This window comes from Rhipicephalus microplus, chromosome 9 (assembly GCF_043290135.1).
Source record: "Rhipicephalus microplus isolate Deutch F79 chromosome 9, USDA_Rmic, whole genome shotgun sequence".
Classification (NCBI taxonomy): Eukaryota; Metazoa; Arthropoda; class Arachnida; order Ixodida; family Ixodidae; genus Rhipicephalus; species Rhipicephalus microplus.
Window position 1 is genome coordinate 52,404,604 of NC_134708.1, and position 21,292 is coordinate 52,425,895.

General features: G+C 47.0%; 1 protein-coding gene across 1 annotated transcript in view; it reads right to left on the reverse strand.

The window, feature by feature from the left end:
- Nucleotides 1-21,292, reverse strand: part of LOC119165049 (prolyl 4-hydroxylase subunit alpha-2) — a 379,434-nt gene that overhangs the window by 213,852 nt on the left and 144,290 nt on the right. The window lies entirely within an intron of this gene.

Genomic DNA, 21,292 nt, shown 5'->3' on the forward strand with positions numbered 1-21,292 from the left:
CTTGAATATTCAGAAATTGTATTTTTCGATAAAAACGCTGCGCAATTGAGAGTTCTCGTTGAAGTTGATAGACACTTAATTACATATTGTCACGCACCAAGAGCCGCAGAGACAACACAGGAACAGCGGGGCAGAAAGACACGAGCGTGTATCTTCAGAACGAGGCGCTAACCACACTTCTTCTTCGTTCTCTTTGCCCTTTTCGGCTCGCTAGGGCTTGCCGGCTCACAACTCTAGGTGGCATTATTCCCCCTCCCATTAGATCATCGACTCGATGCTCATACACAAGGGGACGGCAGGGCCAATAAGGAAAAAAAAAGAGAGAGAAACGGTACCTATAGTGTAGAGGGCATATGTAGGTGCAAAAAAAAATTGTCTGAGGTTGGTCATAAGAGAAAAAAACCATTAACTGAGTTCACAGTTCGTTCGAGACCTAACGGACAATGTCAATAAAAAAAGGAAATGTTTGCGGCCCGGGCTGAATAAGGCGAGTATCACCGCGTAATATAAGGTTTTAGGCGGACGACATGCACAATCTCTGTTCGTGGTGAGTGGCGTTGGGTCGTTGCCGAGCCTCCGTCTGGAATAACTTCGTAATTGACCTCGTTCAACCGCCGTAGTACTTTGTAGGGTCTGAAGTACTTGCTCAGAAGTTTTTCGCTGAGACCTCGCCGTCTAACAGGAGTCCAAACCCACACTTGGTCACCAGGTTGATAGGAGACTTGTCGATGGTGGATATTGTACCTTCAGGCGTCTTCACATTGCTGCGATCTTATGTGCACGCGAGCTAATGGACAAGCTTCCTCTGCACGCTGAATGGAATCGTCGACATCAGGAGTTAGTAGCTCTTCCTGGTCGATGTCACAAGGAATCATAGCGTCTAGCATGGCTTGCACGTCTCGACCGTAAACGAGGCGGAATGGTGCGAACCTTGTCGTCTCCTGGGTTGCGGTGTTGTACGCAAACGTTAGGTATGGCAGGATTTCGTCCCATGTTTTATGCTGCACATCCACGTACATAGAAATCATGTCCGCCAGCGTTTTGTTCAGCCTTTCTGTTAAGCCATTACTCTGGGGGTGGTATGCGGTTGTCTTGCGGTGGTTCGTGTAACTGAGCTTGAAGATGTCGTCCAACAGTTTTGCCGTAAACGCTGTCCCTCGGTCAGTGATGATGAATGACGGGGCACCGTGACGAAGCACAATGTGGTGCATGAAAAACTGGGCGACTTCAGATGCAGATGCTGTACCGCGTGGCAATGGCTTCGTTTCAGCGTAACGCGTCAAGTAATCAGTTGCGACGATGATCCACTTTTTTTCGGAGTAAGACAACGGAAATGGTCCAAAGAGGTCCATTTCAACTTGGTCAAACGGCGTACGCGGTGGATCGATGGGTTGTAAGAGGCCTGCAGGCTTGACAGGTGGTGACTTGCGACACTGATATTTGTGGCATCCTTTCATGTAGCGTTTGACGCAAGCTGCGAGTTTTTGCCAGAAATATAGCTGTCGAACCCGGTCGAGCGTCCGTGAGTTTCCCAGATGGCCGGATGTCGGCTCATCGTGGCAGGCTAATAGGATGTCATCACGAAGGTGTTGAGGGACGACTAGAAGATAAGATCTGCTGCCAACACCGGTGTTTTTTTGTATAATTTGCCGTGTCGTAAGCAAAATGACGGCAACGTACGGGAAAGTGGACGAGGAACAGACGCGGTGCTGCCTTCTAAATGATCAATGATGGGCCTTAATTCGGGGTACGCTCGTTGCTTACTGAGGAGGTCCGCCCCACTGAGAGTCCCCAGGAAGGTGCTGTCGTCTTCTACAGATGTATGGTCAGATTCCAGAGGTGCCCGTGATAGCGTGTCGGCGTCTTCATGGTTTCTACCCGACTTGTATACGATGGTGACATCGAACTCCTGAAGTCGCAGACTCCCCCGTGCTAATTGTCCAGAGGGGTCTCGGAGGTTAACCAACCAACATAAAGCGTGGTGATCAGTCACAACTTTGAATGGGCGCCCATAGAGATAAGGCCTAAACTTTGTAATCGCCCATATTACTGCGAGACATTCCTTCTCTGACGTTGAATAGTTGGTTTCGGCACGTGATAGAGTGCGGCTCGCGTAGGCAATCACACATTCAATCCCATCTTGTGTTTGCACCAGGATAGCTCCGAGACCAATGTTGCTTGCGTCAGTGCGCACCTCTCTGTCAGCGTCCTCATCGAAATGGCCGAGTACAGGAGGGGATGACAATCGATGTTGCAGTTCCGCAAAAGCAGTCGCTTGTTTGTCAGTCCACTGAATAGGGGTATCGTCACACGTTAGTCTAATGAGAGGCTCCGCAACCTTAGAGAAGTTTTCAATAAAGCGGCGATAGTAGGCGCAGAGCCCTAGAAAACGCCGAAAACTTTTTTTGTCTGTCGGAGCTGGAAAAGCGGCCACAGCGGCAGTATTCTCGGGATCGGGCCGAACGCCTGCAGCGCTCACAACGTGACCCAAGAACTTCAGCTCATTGTAGCCGAAATGGCACTTCTCAGGCTTGAGGGTAAGGTCAGCGGAATTGTATGGCTTCAAAAACACTTCAAAGGCGACGAAGGTGCTCGTCAAACTTTTCTGAAAAGACAACGACATCATCTAGATAGACGAGGCAACTTTTCCAGTTGAGGTCAGCGAGAACGGTATCCATCATTCGTTGAAATGTGGCCGGAGCGGAACAGAGGCCGAACGGGAGCACTCGGAATTCATACAGGCCGTCAGGAGTTACAAAAGCCGTTTTTTCGTGGTCACGTTCATCGACTTCAATTTGCCAATAACCAATTTCGAGGTCGATTGAAGAAAAGTACTTTGCTCGCGTCAGCCTGTCAAGAGAATCATCCACTCGAAGCAATGGGTACTCGTCTTTCTTTGTGACGTTATTCAGCTTCCTATAATCGACACAAAAGCGAAGTGTACCATCCTTCTTCTTTACAAGGACCACTGGCGATGACCAAGGGCTGCTTGATGGCTGTATTACACCGTCTTGAAGCATTTCTTTCACTTGCTTTTAAATCGCGCGTCGCTCGGTTGGTGAAACGCGGTAAGGCTGTTGCCGTATAGAGTGCGCGTCACCGTAGGTTGTAATACGGTGTTTGGTAATCGATGTTTGACGGATTCTCGATGAACGTGCAAAACAGGCGTGGAATTCTATCAACAGGCCATTAAGCCTTCGTTTGTTTTCGTCAGAAAGCGTTGGATTTATATCGACGCCCCGGAGAGGTGCTTCGGCATTATCGGTTGGCTCGGAAGCAAAACACTCAGTCACATTGGTTACTGGGTAGGCATAGGCGATGACATTACCAGGGAAAAGGTGTCGGCGCTCGTAGCTGAAGTTCGTAACAAGTACCTCGCAGTGGCCAGCCTGTAGGTCTACTAGGCTTCGTGCTACGCAGAGACCTTGGGAAAAGAGTAGAGATCGATTGCTCTCCGCCACCATTTCACTGTGTGCTGATTTGTTACACGCCACTTGAACCATAACACTTGAGCGCGGTCCTATCGTCACAGCATCGTCAATTACCCGCAGACATACTCGATCATGGCTGGCATTATGCTCTGGTGTGGCGCTTTTTGTCGAGAACGTGACGAGGCGTTGTTGAATGTCGATGATAGCACCGTGCTCCCTCAGGAAGTCCATGCCAATGATCAGGTCTCGAGAACGCTGACGGAGAACGCTCAAGCTGACAACGAAGGTAGAACCACGAATCTGTATTCGTGCTGTGAAACGCCGAGTGGCATGACGATGTGCCCGCCAGCAGTACGAATTGGCCTGAGGTTCCAAGGCATCGTCACTTTCTATAAGAGAGCAGCCTGTTTTTCACTTATTAGGGAAAAATCCGCACCCGTGTCAACTAAAGCACTGACTTTGCGACCGTCGAGCAGCACTGGAATATCTGATGAAATCTTTGCGGAACCAGCTGGTGTCGTCGTCGTCAGAGAATCGTCAGTTTGCGGAAGCGTCGGTAGGAGGCCTTGAGCTTGTCCAGTATGAGCGGCCTTGCCCCCGAAAGTTTCTGTGGTTAGCTTTCCCGGCGTGGACTGGATGACCGATCCTGCGCCACGCTCGAATAGGTGCGGCGATTAGGAGAAAATCGCCGCGGTGACGGGGAGCGTGACTGGTGCAAGGATGACGATGTTCCGCGCTGTTGAGCCACATACTCTTCAATTTCAGGGGGCCGCTGACCGAACCTCGGTGGTGGTGAGTTTGTCGACAATCTGCGTAGTCCAAGTTGTCGGTAAGGACACTGTCGGTACAGGTGCCCAGCTTCACCACAGTGGAAGCAGAGATGACGTCGATCTGGCGCACGCCAGACGTCTGACTTCCGCGAGATCAGGTGAGGTGCGCTGTAATATGGCGCCGTTTGGACCGTCTGCGGCATGGCTGGGCCACGGTGGGATGCGGAATTGCAGGTGTAACAGGTTGCCGCAAAGCTTGAGCATACGACATGCGGGGAAAGTCACCGGGTGGTTGATAATCCCGCATGCAAGGCGGTTCTCTTAAGGAATGCTGGACTTCATCTCGGACAACGCTGGACAACGAGGAGGTAGTGGGCTGCGAGGGCACTGACAGCTTCTGGAGTTCTTCGCGGATGACTGAACGTATGATCTCTCGGAATAAATTCATTTGGCTACCGAAATCTCCCAAGTAGTCCGTAGTTGAAGCGTTGACGTGCCGTTCGTATGACAGGGCCCGGTGCCTAAGTGGGCTTTCTATGGTGACGGCTTCCATGAGAAATTCTGACACAGTCTTCGGTGGACTGCGTACAAGCCCACCGAAAAGCTGCTCTTTCACCCCACGCATGAGGTACCGTACCTTCTTTTCTTCTGGCATGCCGGGGCCAGCTGGGTAGAAAAGGTGCGTCATTTCTTCGACATACATCGCAACCCCTTCGTTCGGCAATTGTATGCGGGACTGCAGATCGCGCTCAGCTCTCCCCCGACGGTCAGGGCTGGCATATGTCCCAAGAAGTCGGCGTTTGAAGTCGTCCCATGATGTGAGAATACCTGCCCGGTTTTCCCACCAGACACGTGCGCCGTCCAAAAGACTGAAACAGACGTGCCGCAGTTTGTCTGCGTCGTCCCACTGGTTGTGCACGGCAACAAACTCGTAATGAACAAGCCAATCTTCTACATCCTCAAGTGCAGTGCCATGAAAGGGATTTGGCGTTCACGGTGTGAATAAGGTGCAATGAAGCGGCATTGTGCCGTTCGTACTGGATGGGTTGGTGTCGGTAGGGCTGGTCGGAGCTGCCATGTTGTTTGCGAGCAGTCCAAACTCAGGGGATAGCCCACGGATTCTTCTGCTGGCGCGATGCACAGGTGTGACTACCGGTACGACGCTTGTGCTCTTGCTATGTGGAGGGGTACGGTGCATAGATTACCCAGCACCTCCACCAGTGTGTCACGCACCAAGAGCCGTAGAGACAAGACAGGAACAGCGGGGCAGAAAGACACGAGCGTGTATCTTCAGAACGAGGCGCTAACCACACTTCTTCTTCGTTCTCTTTGCCCTTTTTGGCCCGCTAGGGCTTGCCGGCTCACAACTCTAGGTGGCAATATAGTATCGGAGGACAAGTTTGCCCAATATAGGAACCTATAACCGTAATCATATATAATGAACCTTAAATGAGTGATCTCAATAAAATAGCAGACAGTTTTGTTGGAGTAACTGAAAAAAATTCATAGTACCGCAAACGTAGGCTGAACGTGGGCAACGATGGGTAACGGTGGCCATTTCTCTTTCAGGCCGTCTGGTGCGTGTGCGTTGCTATATCGTTTAACTGTCTGAGATCCAATTCGGCAGCGCGGAGCTCAAACACTCAATCAAGAAGTACTCGAGGGAACGTAAACGCTGAGGTGTGAGCGCCCCCACCTGACACTTAAGCCAATTATTATAAGGCTGCCTGGTTGTGTAGCAGAAATGTTTTTAGGGATAGGGTAGGGATCATGCCGTATATTACCAAAGTTCATGCATGTCCTTGTATGTGCATGTGTGCATATACGCATTTGGTATGTTAAACATTGTGCAGGTCCTGAAGATCGACCATTAGTTCGAAGCAGGTGGCATTCACGTTGGGACATTAGAGTTTATCCTTACCGCCATATCATTGCCCTTTGGACCGTGTGCGCTTGATCTAAAAGAGCTCCAGTGAGAAGTACTATTTTTTACTATAGTCCCTTTTCTAGTCACAGTCTGTGAAAATTACAGGATACTGTCGAAGCATCTTCCTCAAAGGTAATGATGTCATTAAACAATCCGCACCTATTTATACCTCTATTTCTGGTCTAGTCTTGCTAATAATGTTTTCATTCGAAAAAGTTCTGGTCTGCAACAACTTCAGAGTCACTGCTTCAACTCTATATATCTCAGTGTACAGCACTGGGAATTCCCTTGAGTTAATGTAGTAATGCTTTGTGACTTCATTATATGTAAGTAATTGGTGCCTGTTTTGCACATTCTTGCAATCCTGGCCACCTAGTTTGCGGGTCTTCGAGGAAAGTTTCGGTAGGCGCGCGGGATGTTTGAACCAAGGAGGATTAAAAAGAATTTTTTTAATCCTCCTTGGTTTGAACACCTCTACACGCCGCCCACTTTGCTAAGAACACGCGAAGTAGATGCATAAAAGTGTTGACGATCATACATAAGCTCCGCTCACAGAATTCACCTTTGTAAGAAAGCCCCATTAGTAGGTTTTCATTCAAGCTGCCACTGCTTTCTCTCTATTACTATGTATTACTCAAGTTGAAATTTTAAAGAAATTTTAAGGTTCTTCTTTCTTGCCTAAAATTTCACAGCTGACTAATTGGGATGACAGATTATTTGGCAGAAAATGCCCGGACTTTCAAGTTTTTCCTCCTAAAACCAGTGACACAAACCTATACTTATTTGCCGAAACAAACTAGCGTTAATGCTACAGAACTTGAGAGAACTAAAGCTCATGTCACTTCAAAAGGGTAATGTTAAGGTGTTTTTGTTGCATCTTGTTGTTGGGCTTGTTATATTTGGTAACTATAACCGAACAAAGCGGTTTTTGTAATAGGGACGGCTCACTGCTCCCCTATAGTTGAGTAGCAAGCATACTCGACATCGTTGAACACTCTTTCTAAACACACGTATATCTTGCCATACAAAGATTCTTACTGCTCTCCCGTAGTAGATTACCTCGTACTCTAAATCATGAAACATTTGTTCTAAACACAAATCATTCACGCCGTGAATATGAGTTTGCCGTCTGTTCCCGTTGTCGTCTGTATAGGGACGAGTTAATTCTCTTCCATAGTAAAGTACGAAGTACTTCAAGTCATTAAACAATTTCTATAAACACACGTGACGATTTTTTATCAGACACCAGAGGGTGTTTGATTCGTTTGATTAGAGCAAATAGCAAACGATTTTGAATACATCGTACTCCATGGCTTTTGTTGACGATGGCATGAGGCCCTTCCAGCTCTTCCATAGAGTACGCAACACTTAAAATCATTTGCTATTTGTTCTAGCCAAACACCATCTCTGGTCTGAAGGAATAATCACGGCATATCCACGAAGTGAATGATAATGAGTGGGTGAAGCACCGGGAGATCACTCGTGTAATCGTGCATCCCCGTGAACTGCCCCCTGAAACATGGAAAGGAGTGACAACACGTGTATACAATGAATACAACGTTGTTTTATTGCTCCTATATGGTATTGAGGAGCGGACTTCGGTTTGCACATATGGCAAACCAAATATTCACTGTGATTGTCATCGCCGGCAAACTCTCGCTACAGCACTGTAATGTCGTTTTTCCGAGACAGTTAAGAGCGAACCTCATAAGCGCGAAAATGCACGCGACAGTGACGAGCAACGCTATGAGCGACGAAACAGGGCGTTCGCGTGACGTTTCGCGTGCTCGTTTTCGCGCGATCACTCGGTTCTCCAGATTTGGAAACCGTCGCTCATCGCCCGGAAGTGGTGGGCGCAAGCAGCCAATAGCGAAAAACCGGAAAAGACAAAGACTACATAGGTGCACGTGACCCTGCCCGAGTCACGTATGCGCAACAAGAAATAACCCAATGTTTACGCATGTGCATGTAAAAAAAGTTCTGCAAGGCATTCATAAACACTTTCTGTTCCATTACACAACAGTATATCTTATTTTTAAATTGCATACCGCTCACTTCGTGGTTTTTTTGGTGCGAGTAGACGGCGTCATGCCAGCAACAGTGGAGTTCGCTCGCCGAAGCCGTCGCGTAAATTAGGTTTGCCTGCGCTAGCGACTGATCGCGCGAAGCCGATCTACGTCGCATCGCTCGTCGCTGTCGCGTGCATTTTCGCATTTATGAGGTTTGGCCCTTAGTTTTGAATTTTGGCGATTTTCGCCACATTGATGCGAAACCACAGGCTATCGCACACTTTGCCGATGTGCCCGAAATTCCCGTAATTGAAATCGTGCTTGAACCGAGTATCGGCGCCATCAACCTCAAGCAGCGAACGCTTCCGGCGTTTCACCACCACTTCCCGCGCTCTCGCTGCCTCCTGGACCATGCACTTGCTTGTGTTAAGGTCCCTAGATGAAACAAGATGGCGTCACTCATTGTTCTCGAGCCGTCCTCCTCACTCTCTCGATTACTCCTCTTTTTCTCTGATATCCGCGTCTGTAATTGGTGCATTACTTGCACATGATCTTGCAAATGGCTGGTGGTGTTATTTATTATTATGCAAAAGGTTCAAAACGAGTACGCATGCGCATGTGGCTCCAGCCGGATTCTCGCCGTGACCAAAGACAAAATCGTAGCCAGAACATAAACTGAAGAGGAGGAGCGTTTCGGTGTGCGCTAAGTCAGCCAAGATTGTTTCGCCATGCTTGTTCAATGCAACATCTGCGTTTTTCAGCAATGCTGCGTTGCCGTAAACAACAGAAAATGGTTTCGCTCTCTTCAACTTACCTCGTGCTTTCCGAGATGAAGCGCACCATGAAGTGCAACTATGAACCATTTCACGCGAATGCTTTCGTGCAACTCCGTCAACGTATGTCGACGCAGATCTGCGAAGCGAGTTCACTTGTCGGTTTTTATTGAAACGCCAGGCGCGCGTCTAATGCGTGTCTAGTGCATCGTACAAATACATGTGGGTATGCACGTATACAGAACAGCTGTAGGTTGTAATCAACGCACCTTCAGAAACATTTCACTCTTGACCAGTTCCCGCTTGAGCCGAAACGCGCTGCTTCGAGACACCTCACCAGTAGAACTCTCACTTTTCAGGAAGTTCCCAGCACCGCATCAGAATCACTTGGCATCACGATTGTCCAAATGGGCACATTTAAAAAAAAAACGTCATCGCAGTGCTGCTGGACGAGTGTTCGTACCAGTCTGGTCGTAGTTTTTTTTTCTTGCGTGTGCACAAGCCGGTTGTAATCAATCGTCACAACATCACGCCCTGTGGCCACTTACAGGATCCAGCAAGAAGCACGTTCACTGTGTCACAGCCCGAACAAAACACAATCGGAGAAGTGGACTAGTTAGAACTGGACGAAATACCACGGCCGTGGAACTAAAATGTGCTACGCGAGACGCCATGGCTAGTGGTGTTAAGTATAGAACTGCCCAACGTTGCCGGTTGAGTAACGCACATCCCGCTTGCTCTTGTGTTGTGCCGTTTATGTTCATAAAGGTAACTGTTTATTCTACGTCTTATTTCGTTCCATTTTGTTTCATTTACATCTATTCACCGTAGCAACAGAACCCAAACATTCGCTTTTGGATGAAAGTTTTAAACCTTCTAGGGGGCGCTTCATGAACATAGGCGAAGAGGAAAGGGAAAGGTGTCGCCACCTTGGAAACTTGTTTCATCTAGGGACCTTAGCTTGTGTCGCCGTGCCGCACCACCTTTAGGAGCCCTTAACACTGCTTGTAAATTTGAGTAGAGAAGAACCTTGGACAGTGGCACATCAGGTAGCACACCGGATAGAACCGAATAGTTTAAAAAAAATTATTGATTGTTTGATTGAATGTCATCGAGTTAAAGCTAGAAGAAGTAGTAATGTAAAAAATTGCAAATAATACTAATATATGTGCAAAACATAGGTAATGATTCTGAGCTTTGTAACCTAGAAAATAATAATTAGCAATACAAACGCAACTTAAAAACAGGAGTATGAATCGGATCTATCATCTTATTCTCTTTCAACATTTAATAAACTCCTCCAAGGCTTCGGCAGCCTTGTCGTCACCGTAGTCCAGGAACACAGCCCCGAACAGAAGCACATTTGGTACATTTATATATAGTCTAAGTAGTCGGCAAACCGTACCTATAAGGTATAATTCCGCAAAGTGGAATATCTGTTGCAGGAAATAAGATCCTGTTTTGTTATCTCGTGTACTGCGCGAAAAATAATCACTTAGGAGAAGCTGCCAGACCACCTCTGTGTAAATAAAAATTGAGATATGGAGTCTGACAACGTAGTCCAGTGATTTCAACTACACGTTCTCTTTTTCGACAGATTTTACTGTTGCACCGGCGTCTGACGTGGTGAAATCCTAACGTGGTCGTTAATAATGAAGCGGGCAATACTATCATTTCCTTCTTATTCTAGCGCCTATTGTGAATATGAAAGCCGAAAATACATAACTAACCGGTACATGCGAAGATGCCTTTGCTAGCACATCCGTCTTTTTATTCAAAAATATATGCTGTCATGTCTTGGAAACGAAAGCGACATAATCAAATATATAAGGGGAAGAATCAATGATTTCAGTGCACTCAAAACACGTGAGTCCTCATTTTCTGAGAGGGGCGAACATAAACATTCTACAGAACTAAGCATATCGCACAGAGGGAAGAGCATAAACATATCGTATAGAACTTCCCCTGCATTATCAGTAGGCAAAACGCGAATTCCGAGAGGCGAACTCGGTAGCTTTTTTGTTTTCGTTTTTTTTTGGGGGGGAGGGGGGAGGTCTGTTGTAAAACGTGCCATAAAATCAATGAAAACATACTCAATAGTCTATGGTACACTAGATCACCGTGGCTGGTGTACTGTTATAGTTTGTGTATGGTTCAACTTCAATTAAGTCGTTACCATGGGTATGGGGTATGAGGGCGTGCTCCACATGCGAATCTTGGCACTATTCACGCTAACGCCAACGCCAGATAGCATTGGTGTTATGCCAACGCTATGCCAGATAGCGTTTCTTTTGCTTGTTTTTGTTTACTCATGCACCACCCAAGAATTCGCTTTTTTTTCGTTTTGCTATGCTTTACCCATCATATTAAGCCCAAACTCCATACGCGCGAAAATGCACGCGACAGCGACGAGCGACGCTATGAGCGACGAAACAGGGCGTTCGCGCGACGTGTCGCGTGCTCGTTTTCGCGCGATCGCTCGGTTCTCCAGATTTGGAAACCGTCGCTCATCGCCCGGAAGTGCTGGGCTCAAGCAGCCAATAGCGAAAAACCGGAAAAGACGAAGACTACATAGGTGCACGTGACCCGGCCCGAGTCACGTATGCGCAACAAGAAATAACGCAATGTTTATTACGCATGCGCATATAAAAAATGCTGCAAGGCAATAATAAACACTTTCCGTTTCATTACACAACAATATATCTTATTTTTAAATTGGAAACCGCTCGCTACGCGGTTTTCTTGGTGCGAGTTGACGGCCTCATGCCAGCAACAGTGGAATTCGCTCGCCGAAGCCGTCGCGTGAATGGAGTTTGCCTGCGCGAGCGACTGATCGCGCGACGCCGATCTACGTCGCGTCGCTCGTCGCTGTCGCGTGCATTTTCGCGCTTATGGAGTTTGGGCTTGAATGATATAATCAAACTACCAGGTTCTCATAATCATGTATGCTGATGATACAAATATACTTTTTACAGCGAAATCTCTTGTACAAGTAGAGGCTACATGGTAAACGGGTACTTAGGTAACCTGCAATTATGGCTAAAATACAACATGTTTTCTTTAAATTTATCAAAAACCACCTATATTGTTTTTAGACCGATTAATACTGCAAATTTGTTTAAGGTCAACATCCAGTTTGGACACGTAAAAATACATGAGGCTGAGTCTCTAAAATTTCTCGGTGTCTTCCACCAGAACCTTTCCTGGAACACGCATGTCTCAAAACTAGCGTCTGAAATAAGCAAAAGTGTTAGCTGTCTCTACAAGGTGACTAGTCTTGTACCCTTATGGTTGAGACTGCAGATGTGTTATGCGCTTGTATACTCTAAACTAACCTATTGTATTCTGGTCTGGAGAACAACTACTACTACTAACTATCAGAAACTACAAGTACTTCAAAAGAGAGCTTTGCGGTGCACTCACGGCTACTACGGCAGTCCCCAGGTTGTTCCCACTTCATTGTTTCATCACTATGCTTTGCTTAAAGTTAATCAAGGCTATTTTTTTTCGTCTATTGCAGCATATTAAAGTCTATCACTTACATACTCAAAGCAATACTTTGACGAATCATACATAACATCTTCGAAAATAAAGCCTGCGGGTCCCTAAGACGCGTAATAACTATGGCAAACAAACATTAACGTGTCAGGTGACTGCGGCTATGCATAAAAAGTCTAGAAATGTTAATTTTGATGTTTCAATGAAAACGCTTAAAAAGGAAACAAAGAAATATTCCCTCAACTTCGGCTCTGTTAGGAATAACATTTTCACTGCTATGTGCTTAAGAACAGTTTATTTTATTGCACTTGCAAGTGTAGCTAATTGATCTATTTATTATGTCATGTATGTAGTTGTACTGTTTCGTTATCTGCCACCAGGCTGTACTATGTAGCCGAGGCCTTTGTAGGCACCCCAGCCTTTAGCCCCGGCGTCCTCCTTTGCATGAAAGGAAATAAACTTCACTTCACTTCACTTCACTTCATTTCACTTCACTTCACTTCACTACTTCATGGTTTTGTTTGCTGGATTTGGTTTTTGTTTTTCATTTTTATTGCTCCCTTTTTTCGGTCTTCCTGCTTTTTATGTCAGTGAGAAATGACTGGACATCAAGTCTCACTACCAGATTTGGGTGAATTCCCGGATATTGCCTTCAAAAACTGGAAGGGCTAAAAAATCACAGCATATCCACGAACTGAATGATGATGACTGAGGCGAAGCGTCCATCTATCCGTCCACACGTCAGTGCTTCTGTCCGTTCGTTCGTCCATCCATCCATCCGTGCGTCCTTGCGTTTGTTCCAATGTCTGTCTGTCTGTCTGTCTGTCTGTCTGTCTGTCTGTCTGTCTGTCTGTCTGTCTGTCTGTCCGTCCGTCCGTCCGTCCGTTCGCATATCTGTCTGTCTGCCTGTCGCACTAGCGTCACCTGCTCTGTGAGTCATACAACTAGGTGGTTACAAACCAGTCACAGATATTCATAGACAGACCCACGGCTTTGGGATCTTCGCCCCCAACACCCACGGTGCCGCACTGTACAGTTCTTGTCAACGCTGCTTATAAGCTGCCCACGCAATCTGCTCAAGGCGTGAGCTCGCAGCTATCTACACACACCTTTGAACAATGTCCTAATTAACTAGTCCCCTGTCCTAACCACGTCTCGTTTCACCTCTTCTCATTAGCCATGCGCAGAAACTAGGCCAGCAGTATAACCTGCCTGAACCGAACAGACGGATAATTTACGCTGTGTCTGCGCAACTTGCTCAATCAACTCCCCCACCCCTTCCCCCTGGTGGTTTTACAGCTTTAGGGCTTAGGTTACAAGTGGTTTCCTTGACCACACGTGAATATTTTAACCCCCGCGAATGAACCACAGGAAGATGACGCGACGAACAGTCACGAAGCGTCTGATGTGCGAAGTTTTGCGCAAGCGACCATGCGGTGGTTCACGCGTAAACGTGAAGCAAGGGGCATATCTGCGGCTTTTGTTCGTTAAATCGACACGACGCGTCTTCCGCACAGGTGGTGAATGCGCTTTGACGTCCCCCATTGACGTCTATATTGCGCGCTCACGATGTCGTGTCGGGACGAGTTCATTTCATAACTGCGCGAAATCAACTTTTTCTTCGCCCATTCATAACAGCCAGTGCTTTTTTTCTCGAAAACTAAGAACGTTCTTCCAGACAGTGTGTCTAGACGGGACACATGGCACAGTTTTTGTTTTGCCAGCTGCTGCTGCATTGTTTCGTTTTTTTTTAAATGCGGGGGGTTGCCCCACTACCGAAAGCGTATATTACTGCCTCACGGATAGTGTATGTCTTTGTTGACCCTTGGCTATCACAGCAGACCAGGCGGCGACTTTGTCCTTTAGAAAAATGTTGCCGTAAACCGAAGCTGGTGTTCCTTGTCATTCCTTTGTGGCCTTTCCGACATGAACATTCATTACGCTCTACTTGGAGAATCGCGCGGAGATGTGGTGTGTGCAGTGATGAATGGTGAAAAATGTTCTCAAATCACTCAAAAAACTATTGACACATAGCATCACTTTACACTGTTTCAAGTTTCACTTACCAGCTTCAATTTATTTAGCAATCTTTTTCAGCAGTCGCAGTAAAGCGAAATATAAGAGTGCAATGATTTGATGTTTTCATACAATGGCAATGGTCTTGACAATACATTATGCAAATCAGATGAAAAAGTTTTTTAAAAAATCCCCGTAGATTTTACACGCGTAGAGGGAGAGTACCGTAGAAGTAAACCCACTAACCAGCGATTGCTTTCTCACAACTGCTATCCGACTGCGGTTTGTTGTCCCATCACGTTAGTTTAGTGATTATGGTGCTGGACTACTGAAACCAAGTTCACGGTTCGAATCCCCGCCGCTTGCGCCATTGCTCGAAGGGCACGGATTGCCAGAGGTTTATATAATTAGATCTCGGTGCAAGAATCCACGGTAATCAAGATTTCTGGACCCTTCCCTGGTAGCATCCCTCATAATCATATCGTGTTTGAGAACGTAAAAAGCCTTAAAATTATATTACGGCAGAGCTGCTTTTCATCACAAACAGGCCTGAACTCTCTTGATGATGATGATGGTGATGATGGCTTGAATGCATGGCTTAACCCCACTCTGGGACATCGGCCATGAAACGAGCAATTAGATAGAGGGGATCACACATTACGTTTAAATATAATGAATTATAGAATAGTTAGAAGAAATTAAATTCTACTATATCAGATATTTTCAATCCGAGCCCCCTTAATTCGATTAACAATCTTTCTACACCAGAACAGACATCCCGGTGAAAATTACCTAAGGAGGAGGGTTCAAACGAGAGTGGTAGAAATAATATATTTCAGTTTAATTCGATTAAAAGCCGCTTTAGGAATGTTTTTCCTCCGTTACTTGAAGCGACTATATGATAAAAATAATGCTCGATTGTTTCATCCTTGTTATACAATGAGCAAAGAGGGGAAGGAACCAGAGAAGCTCTATGTATGTAGTGAACTCTACAGCGTAATTTCTTAAAGTAACATCTTCTTTGCGTGTTGACCATAACTTCCTACGCCAAGGGAACAAGAAGTGTCGATATCCATTTAGGTGAGTGATTAAAGGGGCCTTCCAACACTTTTGATGACCTCATTGCTTTACATATTCTTCTATCCGGTTGCGTACCCTGAAAGCTTGTGAGATAAGTGTCGCAAGAACGGCAGCGATAGGGGCACGCAGTGCAAAGTTATTCTGCGTAGATATGTGAAAATACAATGAAATGGATGCTTACCCTAAGCTCGATTTTCTCAGTGCCCTGCGTCACAGAACTTTAACCGAGAAGCAGACTTGACGACGGCAATCACAGACCCCAGACAAGATGCCCAGCTTCAGGCTGTCCAGAAGGCCCGTGAACGTGCTAAGAGGCATGCATGGTCTCTCTGTTCCGACATCAGACTAGCCGAGGGCTGGGTCGGGACCTAACTAATTGACCCGCTGCCTCGCCTCTCAGGACCAAAATAAAGTTGTTTGTCTGTGCGTCTGTTGCGTGCTCACCTGAGCGTGTTTCCCTTGCCCTACATGTGACGTTTGAAGGCTGCCCAATAAGAGGAACTCAAAACTCTATCGTGCAGAAAGCTTGCATGTCATATTACCCATTATGTCCAACGTATTCAGAACCCCGTTGTGATTGTAACAAATAATGTGGTACTTGAAGAGGGAACGACACGTGCGAAACGAGGCACCTTGCGAACGCTTCTATAATCTTTTGTAGCTTTACTGATCTTTCTTTTTGCGATGGCGTCTATATATCAATGCTCTTACATTTGTTTAGAAAAAAATTATTTACAGCATGTACAGAACACAAAGGCTTCATACCATTCCAGTAACAGGGCACATACACTTCGGTACATCTATATTTCACGACTAACATCACTACGTTACAGTGAAGACATTTGCTCTAATATACACGACAACGTTGGCATATATGTACACAAGAGCTCAATGCGATATCATGATAAAATGGTATAACGATACAATAGATGCAATGAAACACAGTATGTAACAAATGAAATCATATAAAACAACTCAACGGGCGCTGCTTAGCACCAAGTCGGTCGAAAAATTAGTTGTATCCTTTCGTGTTCCAACTTGACGAAAGGGCACGACCAATTCCGCAGAAACTCTTGCTCCGCGAGGAAGAAAAGCTCGTCGGAGAGGAACGCGAGGATGTCTCGTCTCATACTCCCCAGTATCGGCCACAAAGCACGGCGGCGGCAATTGGCAGCTACGGCCTCACATCGGTTTCTCCAAAGGCTGAACAGCCCTGCAACGATTAACAGAGCGGAGAAGCGGCTACGCGGAAATTGGCCGTTCGACACGAAAGTTCGCACACCCTGTCCCCAAAAACCAGCATTAACCGCACGCCAAAAAAGGCGGGAAACCACACATTCAAACGTCGCATGTCGATTGGTCTTTACCATGACGCAGTTGAGGCAAGTGGAAGTGCGAACCACCTGCCATCGCTGCAACCGATCTCGCGTGGGGAGCAAGCCCCAGCCCAGCCTCCAGACAAAGTCTCTGAGATGCCTTGGCAACACTGCGGCAGTTATTGGTTTCCAAGCGCGGTTCATTACAGATTGACGATGCTGGGGCACCAAGGGCCGTAGAAGGGCGGCCATTGTGTCCACCCCTTTAGAATCAGCCACCTCTATCTCTGGGCACGTAGCTTCCAAACGTCGGTGAAATGCCAGAAGGGCTCGATACAAAGATGGTAATTCAGTTTGTTGGGGACCTTGGTTTATTTGGCTATCGGCAAGAAGACACGTAGTGATGGCCCCAGGTGGTAGCGAGCCAGTGCCTGAGCGGGCATGCCATCATTGCTTAGTATTCGTAATAGAGTGCGGTGGCACAATGTAGAAGCCGTGACGGAAACGTCGGCGAATGCAAAACCGCCTTGATCTCGCGGTTGAGCTAACGCTGGACGCGATAACAATTCTGTGCCACCAGATTAAAAAAAAAAGAACTGATGCAGCTTTGCACTTTCCTGCAGACGTGGAGCGGTGGTTTAACAGAATGGCAAAGGTACCAAAATTTTCCTAGGTACACCGTTTGAGTTAAGTATCGGCGTTCCAAGAGGGGGAATTCGGAGTACCTGGCTGCTTTGATATCACTTGAAGAGTTTGTACAACGGATGACCAGATGCTATCTTGTATACCAAATGCAGTGAAAGTAACTCCGAGTATTAAAATCTCAGGAGACCACTGTAAAGGCAACGTGATGTTGATACGACCACTGGGGTTGCCAATGAAAAAATACTGGCTTTTAGAAAAGTTTAACCTTGCGCCGGAGATAATACCAAAAGCATGGAATGTATCAAGAGCATGCTGCAGCGACTGTTCATTATGTACATATAGAGTAATATCATCTGCATATGCAGTGACCTTTACTTGAGTGTTACCGGGTAGAGGTAAGCCACGAATCTGCGAGTGATGTTCAAAGGCCCTTAAGAAGGGTTCTAGTGCAAGGATAAATAACACTGAAGAGAGGGGACACCCTTGACGGACCCCACGCGTAACTCTAAATGCGTGACTCTCACGGAAATCTAAGTAAAGGGTACTTTCTTAATTAGTGTACATCGCGTGGATGAGGTCAATTAACTTATCCAGGAATCCGTATGCATGTAAAACATTTAGTCTGTAGCCATGTTCTATGAAATCAAAAGCTTTCTCTTGATCTAATGAAACCAACAGTCCTTGCGCACATCGGCTAGTGGTGTATTGAATGATGTCACGCGTTAACCACGTATGGGTGTGTATTTCTCTGCCCGGAACAGAACAAACCTGGTGGGGAGCAATTCATGTTGCAAGAAATGGACTGATTCGGCGCACCAAAATGTTGGCCAAGAGCTTGTAATCTACATTGAGCAGGGTAATAGGGCGCCAATCTTCTGGTCGCGTGGACATTGGGTCTTTCTTGGGAACTAGTGTTATACGGCCTTTGTGGAAAGAGGTTGGAAATGTAATATCTTGGAAACACTTGCGAATGACGCGTGACATAGTTGGACCAATGATTGGCCAGAACTGTACATAAAACTCTGCAGGGAGTCCGTCAGGCCCTGGGGCCGATCCCTTTTTCATTGCGTCTAATGCGCCCTTGATTTCGTCATCGGATGGCGGTGATAGCAGGATGTCATTTGACATGCTGGAATCATGAGGTAAATCTTTTAGCAGAGGGTGCGAAGAAACGGATCCTGGGTAACAGACATTAGCACCAGATTGAGCTATTGACTGAAAGTGTTGAGTGAATTCCTGAAAGTCGCGCGTACCCGCAGCAGCTGGGGCGGGAGAGTTCAGTGAGTGGGCAGGCGAGCCGGGTGGACAAAGCAGAGCTCTGCGTGCATACCTTAGCACCTCAGGGTGCGCACACGGTGCACGTCTACAGCGCCAAGCTGCAGCCGAGAGTGAAGAAGCGCGCATAATACGTTGGTACCGTTCAACGCGCTCATCTTGCCCTGCCCGCATTACAGTGGAAGGACTGGGATCTCGACTGGTAATAGCGTATCTTCTGGATTAACAATGGTGCATCTTTCAACATAGGGGTGCAAAGTCCTCTGCCCGACGCACTGCAATGATGGTGCCACTGTTCTTTGAGGCGATGCCAATCAGCTACATCGGCCCCAATGAGCGATGCGCGTAACGCTCGGGATCATTTCTCTGTAGCCTGAGAGTCCTGCAGGACGCGGAAATCGAGACGCCATGGTCTGTGAATCGTTGGCGTCCCCGCTGGCAGGCGGAGAAAAAACATAAGCGGCCGATGGTCGCTAATGTACAATGGTGTCGGTGGCAATGACATTACTCCGGTGTCGTGAACGTAGGTAATGAGAGTGCGGGATGCATACACGCAATCAATTCGGCTGCTCGACGCTACTCGACGCCAAGTATAGGCATAATTACTGCCATGCACACTTTGATGAATGTCACTCAATGCCAATTGCTGCACTAGACGTTCGAGTCTTCTGGCATTCCTGTCTTACCGGCCGTGACCCGGACCTTGAACGTCTGCGTGTGAGTCTAAAACACAATTGAAATCCCCTAAAAGTACCACATGTTGGGAATTTAAAAGGAACGCATCAAGAGATTGGAAGAACGCGTTTGAGTTCACACGTGCCGCTGGGGCATACACGGCAACAAATCTTATTCTTAACGAAAAAAAGGTGCAGTCGAACGCCAGCACGCGTCCGAAGGCATCGAAAGAAACATGGTGGTCACGTAAAAGACCTTGGTTAAAAATAATGACTCCGACGCTAGTCTAACGCATGCTGGCGTACGAAAAGAAACAATCAAAATTGAACGCGCGCTTGAAAGTGAGTACATCAGAAAGCTTGAAAAAATTTGTTTCTTGAACGAACAGCAAATCACAGTGCACTGAACGCGCAAAAGCCAATACCTCAGCCTGTTTTTGTGGATTGCGGAAACCTTGAACGTTAAAAGTAATAACTTTTAGAGTAAGAGCCATGGGGAAAATGAAAACTTAGTATAGGATCATGCAAATGCAGGGGCACCTTTATCAGGTGCGGGAGCCGGTGCCCCGCAAGTGGCTGAGTCATTTTTTTCCGGCCAGGCGATCCACCGGAGGCTCGGGGCTTCCGGGATCGCGTCGAAGTCCGCAGGGGACTTCTGTTTCTGGTGGGGGCTTCTAAGTCACGAGTAGATATCCGGTGGCATTTGGAGTGAATTCGTGTTCTTTTCCGATTCTCCGATTTTCCGCGTGTTCATTTCCGATTCTCGGATTGTTGCAAAAGCAAACTTTATCGCCAAGTGCCCTTCCTTTTTGCAGTTGTTGCAGATTCGCGGCTTCTGCTTGTTTTCTGATTGTTGCAAACTTTTGCTTACAGTTTATCGCGATGCAGCCTTCCTTTCTGCAGTTGTAGCAGATTCGCGGCTTCCGTTGATCAGGTTTCTTTGTAAAGCCCTCTCTCCTTTCATCCTCTTCAACGCGCACTGCCCTGCATGCCACTTTAGGCGAGTATAATACTCCTCAGCTAACTCTGCTGCCCTGTTTAGCTGTACTTCACCAAGTTTGTCCTGCAGCGAAAGCTTGACGTCCTCCTCGATGCAGTGGTAGAATTGCTGCAGTGCAATGCATTCCACCACTTTATCGCGATCGTCATAAACACCTTCGCCCTTGAGCCATTCAATTAAATCGGCTTTAAGACAAAACAAGAAGTCAACGTGTGACTCATTCCCCTTTTTAGCATACCGATACCTTTGCCTAAAAGCCTCGGGTGACCACTTATAACGTCTCAAGAGCACTTCCTTAACCACATCATAGCTCTCAAACACTTCCCTCGACAAGCAAGTTATCGCGTCGGACACTTCACCGGGAAGAAGAGCTAACAGGTTCTGCACCCAAAGAGACCGCTCTAAAGCATTTCGCTCACAGACGTGTTCAAACTTGACGAGATACTTCGCCATGTCTTCGCCTACTACGAACGGTGGCAGTTGGTCCCGAATTCTATAACCGCTGACCTGAATCATCGGAGAAGCTACGCTAGGCGCCTGCGAACATTGTAGGATTGCCAATTCTATTCGTTTCAACTCGAGGCGCTCCTGTCTCTTGGCCTCCTCGCGCTCTCGACGTTCGCGCCTTTCAGCTTCCTCGCGGCGTGCTTTGATATCCGCCCAGACCTCATCGACTTCCTCAGCCGACACTCCTTCATCCCTCATGATCTCAAGGATTGCTTGCTTTCGTTTCGCACGGCCCAAAGTAATGCCGAGTTCCTCACAAATTTCGATGAGTTCCTTCACTTTAAGGTTCTCCATCGTTCACACTAGCCTTTGCTGTTTGCCCCTGTTAAGAATTTACTTGCCGTACCCACTATGAGTCAACTAGCAAGACG